Raw genomic sequence first — 11956 nt, forward strand, 5'->3', positions numbered from 1 at the left:
AGTGGTGCTGGCTTTGACCCTGGGGGTCTTTAAGAGGAGGCTAGATGTACACCTTGCTGGGGTCGTTTGACCCCAGTACTCTTTCCTGCCATGGCAGGGGGTTGGACTCGATGATCTGCTCAGGTCCCTTCTGACCCTGGAAACTATGAAACTATGAAATGTGCTGCACTCCTGAGCTCACATGCTGATGCAGTGCCCAGGAAGCAATAAGCACCCAAGTTTTTTCATGCATCTTAATTGCAAGTGTAGATGTGTCCCTTGACTGAGAATCTTAGCCACTTGGGCTACTAAGTAAAGGGAAATATCTTCATCTTCTAGTTTTCTAGAACTAGAAGATGAAGCCCTTTTCACTTTTATTATGAGTGTTTGAAAATGAAATATTTTGGAAATGTCAAAGCACTTCATTTCAACACTTTCAAAGTGAAGTGTCTTACCATTTCTAAGATGCCTGTCATTTTCATTTCTATGGTACCTGTCAGAACCAAATTTGAATGAGGTGCTGGATAACACAGTGTTAAGCACAAACATGTGCAGACAAGTCAGTGGAAAATCCCCAAGAGGGCTATTGAGCATGCCCAGCACATGCCCCATGCTTGACCCCACACTTGTTCATCATAAAAGTTCAATGAGGTCATGTGAATTGGCACCATGCACATACCTAGATATGCACCAGAATGGACTAGAACTTTCCAAAAGGGGAGCTATCTGATTGGCCAGTTGAAACATATTTAAGGCCAGTGAGTTTCCGCCCACAGCGGAGACCAGACCAGATCTGAGCGGAGACTGCCGCAGCAGAGACTGCCTCAGGAGCCTCTTAGAACCCTGGTTCACTTAGGCCCAGGGCTCCACTGGTCTCCCCGCCACCATCGTATCCCAGCGTTCCCCTTCCTAGAAAGCGTTCTTCTTGTCTCGACCATTCGTTATGGATCATCATTTACTCGTTCACGTTCTGGTTATCTTCGACTCATTCTGGCCACCCGTTCTCGATCATCTGTTCGTTTCCGGCCTCGTTTTCTAGTTCTACTTTTCCGATCAACTCGTTATTTGACTCGTTCCCGTTCAGTGACTTCGTTCCTGTTATCAACTTGGCACTGTTTCTCATTCACTGTCATCGTATTATCGTATTACTGTAACCAAGTTTGACCAGCCTATGCTACACCACCATCAGTGGCATAAGTAAACAATAAAAGCACTCTGTTTTGAAACTGCACGCGTCCCGCCCACTGTGACTCCTAGCCGCTAATCCCACCTGTTCAGTCCGTACTCGGCCCCACCGTGACACTGGGGCTCTCGGCTCCGACAGTACCTATTTGGCAAATTCAACGTACATTAGCATTTTATGTTTAGCTGCCCTGAAAATGCATTTTTCAGTAAGTAAAGGATTTGCCAAAATAAAATGAGCAAAAAAAGTCCAATTCTAATGACAGGACCTTCTGAGAAACCTCATGTGGCTGGGGGCCCCTTTTGGTTCCCAAAGCCACTTGACTGGAGGGAGGACAGGAGGAAGCAAGCTCAGCCAGACAAGAAAATCCATGTGACGCCCTGTCCTGGGAAGGAGAGAGCACCTGCGAACAAGCAATTAATTGCTTAATTGATGAGTCATTAGACTGCAGCTGTTTTCCTCTTAGGACGGGGCAGGCAATTATTTCAGGAGGAGGGCCACTTACCCAGTTTCGGCAGGTTGTTGAGGGTTGCATGGGTAACCCCGCCCCTTGACAGGTGCCCCGCCCCCTGGTCACCATCTTGGAACCAATGTCCCAATGTCTTGGGACCAATGTCCCAGGGCCAGCACCACTGGGGCCCAAAGCAGGGCACAGGCTGGCAGGGGTCTATGGAGCTGGGCTGGGCTGCACCAGCAGGGTGGGAGGAGCTGGCCCGTTTCCGTAGAGCCCCTGCCAGGTGGGACCCCACACTCTTGCCACCCTGCTTTTGGCCCCACTGGCACTGGCCCCAGGATGCTGGTGCGGGTTCTGTGCTCACGCTGGCTCCTCACTCACTCACACCCAGTGCCCCCCAGCCCCGCGGTACAGGCAGGGGGCAGCACATAGCCCTGACCCCCTGCTTGCCAGCAGGGAAGAAGCTGGTGCTGAGCATGCGGAAAAGCAGCCCCTTGCCTGCCCCATGGCCGGCGCCCTGCACTGTAGGCGCTTGCAGCCTGCGCAGGGCTGTCTGGAGCAGGCACGGGCAGCCCCAGGCAGGCTGTGAGTGGCTGCAGCGTGGGGCGCTGGGCATGGGGCGAGCGAGGGGCCACTTTTCCCTGCACACAGCACCAGTACTGCTAGACTGGCAGCCCACAGCTGCCCACAGCTGTGGGGCCAGGTTGTGCTGAGCCCGGGGTGGGGAGAAAGCAGCTCCTCCCCGCCCCATGCTGCAGGCACTCACAGCCTGCCTGGGGCTGCCTGTGCCTGCTCTGGACAGCCCCGCGTGGGCTGTGAGTGCCTGCAACATGGGGCGCTGGCCATGGGGCAGGCAAGGGGCTGCTTTTCTCTCCCCAGGGAAGGAGCCCAGGGAAAAGCTGAGCGTGGGCCCACCACATGCCTGGCGCCCCGCGCTGCAGGTGCTCACAGCCCACATGAGGCTGTCCGGAGCGGGCACAGGCAGCCCCACATGGGCTGCAAGCAGCTGCAGCATGGGGCACCAGGTGTGGGGCAGGGAGGGGCCACTCTCCCCCCACGCTCCTTCCTTGCCCGGGGTCCCCTCACCCCCACTTACCAGAGCTTCCTGCGCCAGGGAAGCCACGTGATCCCAACCAAGAAACCCCAGCTGGGGCTTCTGCTGGGAGGTGGGGCCAGGTGGGTCCAGCGGTTGTTGGAGCCTGCTGGGCTTCCCCTGGGTCCTACTGCCCTTGGTTCCTGTCATTTTTGACAGGAACCAAGGGCAGAGAAATATTAATTTTCCAAATTTTTTTAGGGGCCCTGTGGGCTGGACAGAATGGCTTCACAGGCCAGATCTGGCCTGTGGGTTGTATTTTGCCCACCCCCGTCTTAGGATATGGGTACTAGATCTCTCTCCCCCTTCCCTCCTCCTCCCTTCTTCCCTTCTCACTGTCTGCCCTAATGCCTTCTGATTCCTGCTGGGGCACCCTGCAGCTTCCCTTCCCCCTTCCCTGCCAGACTGCATCCACCCCAAGCTAAAGGATAATCAAGAAGCTAACAGGTTATCGCAACACTTATTGGTTAAACGATTACAGTAATCATTTAGCCTTTCACATCCCTAGCCCATAGCTAGTGTAAATCTGTAAATCTCACTTAAACTCAGTCAGATTATGTAGGCATTAACTGGGCTGAACAAAAAAGACAGAGGTTTGTGAGAAGTTTAGCAATATAAAGGTAGGGTATGGCTGTTTCTTCTTTTCTTGCTTCTCCTCCCCCACAGAACAAATCGCCTGACCGCTTTGTGAGCCAGTCAGCAGACATCTGAATGCAAGTGCCATATCAGAGACCACCATAACAGTCTCAGCAGATATAACAGGTAGTTACACTGGGCTGATAGAACAACTAAGGTGAATTAGGTTGGCTATCCATATATGCTTCTTGGGAGGGGGAGGGAGAGGGAGAGCCCTTACTAAACGCTCCTGGGGCAATGATCTGCAGACCGTTGAACGGATTTGCTTTAGAGTGCAGATTTGTCCCCTCACTGTGTGACTCTTGTTCCAAAATTCAGTTTTTACCACTGAATTTGACCATCCACACTGCATTAGCAAACAGCATCGAAATAGACTGCCAGGGGCATAGCAAATCTGTAGCAACTACTGGTGGTATTTCAGAAACCCAGAGATCAACTGTATCAGACCTGATGGATGGGAAGGAAACCCAAACTTAGCAAATAGAGGCTCTAACCACAGGCTGAACATAAAAGACAGGATAGTTTCCTGTCTTCAGACAACCATGCACATTTTTCTCCACTGTTTGTATTGTTTTTGAGGTCACAGTGACTGAAGGCTATACAAAGGAAGCATGTCAATTGAACAGTAAAACTTTACAAGCTGGATTATGTTCTTGGAAAAGGTCCCTGGACAGCAAGCATGATCAAACCTTACTGTGAGTCCCATCTATCATGCAAACGTATAGATGTCAATATCTTCTGGTCTGAGAAATTTGACAAATAGGTTATGTTTGAATGCCTATGAAGAAAACAGCACTTAGATTTTTACTCCCTCTTACATTTTGTGCAGCAGGAAGCTAGAATTGAAAAGAAAAGGAAACTGTGGTTACAGCAATTCCCAGTTTGACAATAAAGCCTACAAAATTAAATAATAGATAAACAACTGCCACTGCTAAATGGGCGACATTTTCAAAAGAAAGCAGCTTTAGTTTGTCTCTGGGCTTTTCCTTTCACATCAGATGTGAGAGAGTTGACATGTAATGTTAGCTTCAAGATATAGCAAAGCTCCACCCTATCTGAAGACAGCATCACCTAGTAATACAGTATAACAGGGGCAGCAATGGAATTGGAAGAATATTTCCAGGCCCAAATGTTGGTGAATGGGGTTGAGAAGAGCTGACAACAGATTCATCCAAAGAGTCTGACGTTGAGGGGGAGGAGCAGTAGACCTTGTAGGATTGTCTTTAAGATGTGGGGATGGTATACTGTAGACTCTAAGCCTCTCCAGAAGACAGATAAAAAATAATATTGTGCTGAAACCTCAACTGGCAAAAGTCTACAGTGTTCCAGTGGTATAAGTGAAGCTACTTTGGTTTCCACTAGCTGAAGACCTGGCATAAAGTGCTTTTGGAGACCAGTCCACCAGGGAGGAGGAAGATTCTGGTCATAGAGGAGGATCCCATCCAAAGTTGTCTCAGTTTCTCAAGGGTTGTTTTCACATTAGCCTATTTGAAATGTTCTTCCTTTGTGAAGGGAACAGAAACTTTATACAAGAATTATCTTCTAAAAGATGAAGGTTGCAATTTCAGAAGTGCTGATGGCTCATGCTGAATATGTAATGCTAAGATCTAATATGTGGATTAAAACATCTGAAAATACTTATGCAAGTGTTAACAGGTCCATGTTTGTTTTATTTCAAGAAAAAGACCACACACAATTTAAAACTACCTTCCCATTTAATTTTTGTTATAGTATTGAGATGAATGCTAGCCAAATAGTACAAAATAAAACGACAACACCCACCCCCTAAGAAACAGACCTGTAAAAATCAGTCCCTGTCTCGGTTGTCTAATGCACAATCCATTTTTCCCAATTAGGTTTTACCTGAGAGAGGTCCAATAGAGAGATATTTTTTATTTATAGAAGTAGTTTCAAATTGGGTATGGAATCCTAAAAAAACCAATATTTCACTTTGGTTTAGACTACGAAGAAAGCCAATTTTAATGAAATAAATGTATTTCTAATTATAGGGGCTTCATATCAGAGCTTACTAAGACCTGGTTAGGGCAAAAAGCAAAATCCTGTATGAATTTTATAAAGGCCATTTGAATGCAAATTGAAGGTGTAATAGAGCTGAAAGGAAAATGGAATTTTCAAGCTATGGGAGATTCTAACACTTCAGTATTCATTTTCATCTCCAGAAAGGATGACAAGTCAAAACACCAAATCTGTAGCTGGAACAATTAGTACCAAAATCTGTTGATTTGGAAACATTGAAATGGAAAAGTCTCATCTTTTTTCAGTCAAAAATTTTTTGTTGTGAAATGTCAACATTTTGGATATTGCAAAATATCAAAATGCTGAAATGTTTATTTGAAACTAAAAGTTTTATTTAGACATGTTAATCTGAAGCAATATTTCCATTGGAAGTTTCCAGTAGTCAAATGAGAAAATATATAATGGAAATCAATATTATCCCACAAAAAAGAAGCAGTTTTGACAAAAGCCAATATTCCACTAGGAAATTTTTAAAGTCAGAAAATTTTAGCCAGCATTTAGATACAACACTGGTGAACATTGAAGACATAGTTGGATATATCTGGGAATTTATGGTTTTAATTCTGTTTTTTAAATTTTTTATTACTTCCTGAGAGAATGAATCTTTCTTCCTTGTGCCAATCAAACAAATGAAAAATGATTGTTCCTATTCCATCCATGTGCTAGAAAAGCCAGGGTGAATTTAAAATGAAAGGATGCTTATGCTTTTTGAAATACTAGAAACAAGTGAAGGAAGATTAACCTTATCTTGTAGAGGAACCATACTGTACAGCAGTCATACTGGTGGAAGTTGTACTATTTTTTTTTTGTGATGTAGCCACCAATTGGCTAGGATCCGTGCTGAGGCTGATGGACTCATTCCACTGCAAAGCAATGGAGGGGACCATGCCTGTTTCACTGTAATTTAGTGTTTGATCAATTTGTTCCAGAACTTTTTGGAAATCTGTTTGGCAGTAGGAAGTTAGGATATTAAATATTATTATATTGATAAAGGAAAAGGGGAGATGTGACTGATGACTTTTTATGGCGGATAGGTTGCAGATACAGGCGGACCTGGAGACTTGGGTGGACCGGAACCAGATGAAGTTCAACACTCAGAAGTGTAAGGTGCTCCATCTGGGGGCAAACAATCCCCAACATACCTACAGGCTTGGTGGCTACAATTTGATGTGCACCATGGCCGAAAGGGACCTAGGGGTAGTGATCAACCATTGCATGAACAAGAGCTGGCAGTGCAATTCTGTGGCAGGGCAAACAACACGCTGGCATGCATTAACTGTTGCATCTCATGCAAAACTAAGGAAGTGATACTCCCACTGTACTCCACTCTGGTGAGACTGCAGCTGGAGTGCTGCATCCAGTTCTGGGTGCCACACTTCAACAAGGACATGGAAAAACTTGAGAGGGTCTAAAGAAGAGGCACCTATATGATCAGGGACTTGCAAGACAAGCCACACAAGGAGAGGCTGATGTACTTGGGCCTCTTCAGCCTACAGAAGAGAAGGCTGAGAGGGGACTTGATAGTGGCTTACTGCTACATCAGGGGAACACATCAAGAACTTGGTGAATAGCTGTTCACCAGGGCACCCCTGGGGAAGACGAGGAGCAAAGGATACAAACTCCTGGAAGGGCACTTCAGGCTCAATTCCAGGAAAAACTCCTTCACAATCAGGGTGTCCAGACAGTGAAATAAACTCCCTCCAGTGGTGGTGCAGTCACCTACCCTGGAAATCTTCAAAAGGAGACTGGACACTCACCTCGCTGGGGTCATTTGACCCCAGTTGGCTTTTTCTGACTAATGCAGAGGGACTGGACCCGATAATCTACACAGTCCCTTCCAGCCCCTAACAATCTATGAATCTATGAATCCCACATTTCAATATACAAATTGAAAAGATCAGTTAAGCTGTTTGACAGTCAAAAAGGTCATTTCACTGATACCTTGGGAAAGTAACTTCATTTTTCTCATATCTTCTTTTCTATTTTTCTATTTGTAGTGTGTCAATTTATAAAGCCTGATGTATACAAAAATAAAAGGAACTCATTAAACAATACTTAACCCACAGCAGAATCAAGGCCCCTACACATATCTTCAGCAAGCCCAATAAAAACATGGTAAGAGCAGGGATTAGCTATCTCTTGAAGCGCAGTGGAAGAAACAAATTGCACAGGCAAGTCTGCTTGCTATGTGTTCCCCCAGACATTCAAATTTAGGGATTGTAAGCAAAAGTGCATAACTTGATGTTGAGTATAACACCACATCATAGAATCATAGAAAATTAGGTTTGAAAGGGACCTCAGGAAGTCATCTAAACCAACCTCCTGCTCAAAGCAGGACCATCCCCATCTAGATCATCCCAGCCAAGGCATTGCCTCTTTGTCATTGGTGATCTTTCTTCATGGAGGATGATCACTCCCAGGGATCAAGTAAAGGGTTCTAGATGACTCAATTGATGACTAAGAAGGCTGGTCCTTGAGCTGTAGACTGTCTAGGAGATGCTACATGTGGTGGTTAAAAGGAGGGTCTAACCATGGATTTCTCAGTCTTGTTTCCTTTCCTTCTGTTTTTGTCATTTTTCTGTGCTCAGGGCAAAATAGTTTTCCTCAAAGTAAGATGTACCTTCTCTCGCAAGACATCACCATGTAGCCCTGTCCCAGCCTAGTTTTTCCCAATGTGTGGTGTCAATGCCACACTTCTTGATGTTCACCTTGAGGGCATCCTTGAAATTTTTTGTCTGGCCCCTGCATGTCCTTTGTCCTTGGCTGAGTTGGACATATAGCAGTTGTTTTGGTAAATATACATCAAGCATGCACACACAGTGCCCTGTCCACTGGACCCATTGTTGCATAATCAACACTTCCATGTTGGTGGTGTTAGCATCAGTAGGACACTGGCATTTGGGGAACAATCCTCCCATTTTATGGCAAGGATCTTCCAGAAATAGCGCTGGTAAAGGTGTTCCAGGCTTTTCAGGTGGTCCCTGTAAGTCACCCAAGCTTCACAGCCATAGAGAAGCGTTGAGGTTACCATAGGCTTATATAATAGGAGCTTTGGTTGAGTCCTGATGCCGTGATCACTGAACATACAATGCTACAGCCTTCTGAAGGCAGAGCTGGCACATCAGATCCTATACTGGACCTCCTCATTGATGTTGGCCTTCTTAGAGAGATGGCTGCCAAGGTATAGAAAGTGTTCAACACTCTCCAGCTCCGGTCCATCAATGAGGATCTTTGCTGGGGTAGAGGGCTGGCTAGTCCTATCCTGTGTAACATGCAGCTTCAGGGCCCCCTGCAGAGCTGGGCAGAGGGGCCGCAGCCCCTCCCACTTTTGGTGGTGGCTGCCACATTTGTGGTGTAACCTGTCCATCCACCTGGCGGGTTGGATGTTTGCTTAACTGTTCCAGCCAGAAACTCTGGCTGCTACCCCTCCCCCCACTTCCAGTGTGTCAGGACATTCATTTACCAGTGTAAGTGTGCTGTGGGACAGGAAAGGCATACCCTGCTACAGTCGTCTTTGCTGATGGATCAGGAAGCCCCAAAACTATACCTTGCAGGGGGCCCTAAAAAATTGTGGGCCAGCTCTGCTGGGGAAGTTAATTGACTCAGAGCAGACTGGTGAAGCACCTTTGTTTTTCCAATGTTAAGTGTCAGTGCTAGGCACTGGAATGCTTGAAAGAAGCAGTTAAGGGCCATTGTAGGTCACCCTCAGTACATGCAATGACAGCACAATCATCAGCATACGGAAGTTCCACAATTGAGGCCGATGTAACTTTGGTTTTGGCACAGAGGCAGGAAAGATTGAAAAGGCTCCTGTCCATCCTGTACTTGATGCCAATGCCATGTGGCAGATGGTCATGGATAAGTATCTTCTTGATGACCACAAAAAAGATGAAAAACAGAATTAGTACAATTACACACTCCTGCTTGGTGTCAATTCAAATGGCAAGGGGTTCCATAGTGGAGTCATTGCATAAGATGGAGGCACTCATCTGTTGATGAATGAGTCTTAGGATGTTGATAAATTTCCCTGGGCAGCCACACTTTGATAAAATCTTTCATAGAGCCTTGTGATTAACAGAGTCAAAGGCTTTGGTCAAATCAATAAAGGCCATATACAGTTATTCTTGTCATTTTTCCAGGGTCTGCTGTGCCACAAAAATTATGTCCATGGTGCCTCTTGCTGGTCTGAAGCCACCTTGAGATGGGAAGGATTTCCTCAGTGAAAGGGAGCAGTCAGTTCAGCAGAATTTGAGCAAGGATCTTCCCAGCGATGGAGAGGAGAACAATACCTCAATAGTTTCCACTTTTTAAAAAATGGTGACAATTTGGCATTCCTTAGGTCAGTGGGAATTTCCTCAGTGTTCTAGATTTTAATAAATGGCACGTGGAGGTTGTTGGTCATAGTTTCCGTACGAACTTTGAAGACCTCAGTTAGTATGCCATCAGGGCCAGAGGCTTTGTCGTTCTTCATCTATCTTATTACCTGGACTTCTTCAGAGGTTGGTGAACTGGCAAGTGCTTCCCTTACTGGATGTTGCTAGATTTTATGGTTTCATCAGTTACCATCAATCCTCAGTTCAAAAGCTTTTGGTAGCTCCTTCCAACAGTTTTTGATGCACTCACCTTTGAGGACTGTACTGCTATCTTCAGATCTAAGTGGGGTGAGTCTGCAAGAATTTGGTATGTACACAGTCTTGATTGCACAGAAGCTCCATATGTTATGATTGTCAACAAATTATTGGATTTATTTTGCCTTCTCTTCCCACCATTTATTTTTCATTTCTCAAATCTTCCTCTGGGCTTCAGCTTTAAGCTGCAAAAACTTCCCTGCTTCTGACTGGTTGTAGCATGGTTTGCTAGTCACAGAAAGTTTTTCTCTTCTGATTGAGACGGGCTTTGATGTCAGCGTTGTTTTCATCAAACCAGTCCTGATGGTGACAGATGATAAAGCCAATTGATTCTGTGCAAGCCTCATGGATGTTTTATTTTACAGCTTGCCATTCTTTCTCAACACAAGTGTTATAATTTTTAATCCTAAGATTGGCAAATTTCTTACTAAGATGCATTTGGAGGGCTTCATAGTGTCCAGGGATCTAAAGGCATTTGATGTTGTACTGTCTTTGGACTGATTTGGGTTCCTTTTGATGTTTCAGTGCAACCCTGAAGGACATGATTTATTTCACTAAATGATGTTCGGTCCAGCATGACATGTGATATAGACATCTTTTAGATCATGTGCTCTTACAATGATGTAGTTGAGGAGGCACCACTGTTTCAAGTGGGGGTGTTGCCATATTGTTTTGTACCTGTCATGTTGTCTGAAGATAGCATTAGTAATGACAAGATCATGTTCTGCACACTTACTGAGTAAAAGGATGCCATTGGAATTGGCCTTTCCCACTCCTTCCTTCCCAATGGTGTCCCACCACATGATAAAATCCTGGCCAACTCTCACATTAAAATCTCCAAAGAGGATGATCTTGTCCTCTTTCAGGATGATAGTCAGGATTTCATCAAGGTCAGTATAAAACTCTTCTTTCTGTTCTTCCTCAGCATTGAGCATTTGGGCAGATGCACTGAATACAGTAGCAAATGAATTGTTGGTCAATTGACAATGGAGAGTCATAAGGCACTCCTTAATGCCAACAGGGAATTCAGTTACTCAGCTGACAATGTGGTTCTTAATTGGAAAACCAACACCATATCTTCCCATGTCATTTGCAGATTTCCTTTCCAAAAGGACATATAACAACTCCTCCCCATCCCTCAGGTGGTCTTCATTTGAATGTCTGGTCTTGCTGAGAGTAGCCATATTGATGTTACAGTGTGAGAGTACTCAGGCGACCATAGCTGTTCCACATTTATGTCTGTCACTGTTCAGGTGGTCTAGTAGGGTTCATACATTCCAGGATACAAAAGACATTTTTGTGTTTTGAGTGTTATTAGAGTGATTCCCCTGGAAGAGGCTATCCAGTCAGGTAAGGTAAAGTAGGACAGCTTATGTTTGGGAAACGTTTTCTAGCCCCCTCTATGTGGAGTGAGTAGAGATGATCCTAAAAAGGACTGCTCAGTCATGATAACAGGTGCCAAATCTACATCAAGGGTGAAATGTCACTTGACTGCTGCTTGTGTGTAGATCTATGAGTAGGGACTCCCGGTGATCACTTTTTCTGCCCCCATCACCACTCATCCATCTTCACAGGACTTTTTAGAAATTATGGGTATTGGCATTGGTTATTGTAGTAGATGTTGGACCAGTGGAAGAAGCCTGTACATGACTTGTTTTATGTGAGGAGACTGTTGCTCATTGGCAACTGCATGGATCTTAGTGATGGATAAACCTGTGTCCGGTGCCAAGGCAACTGACGTTACTCTACCACTGCAGCCTTCATCTGCTTTCACAGCCACTGAGCATTATGGCTTCTGCATCCAGCTGCTCCACCGTTGAGGTCCTTGTGTTGGACTGCTCTTTATCTGATACATCACCTTTGACCTTACCACCATAGGTGACCCTACCAGGACTACAAGACTTCTGATGATGTTGCTCTTAGGGTCACTGGTACACACAAGCCTT

This window comes from Gavialis gangeticus, unplaced genomic scaffold (genome assembly GCF_001723915.1).
Source record: "Gavialis gangeticus isolate Ggan-Ray unplaced genomic scaffold, GavGan_comp1, whole genome shotgun sequence".
Lineage (NCBI taxonomy): Eukaryota > Metazoa > Chordata > Crocodylia > Gavialidae > Gavialis > Gavialis gangeticus.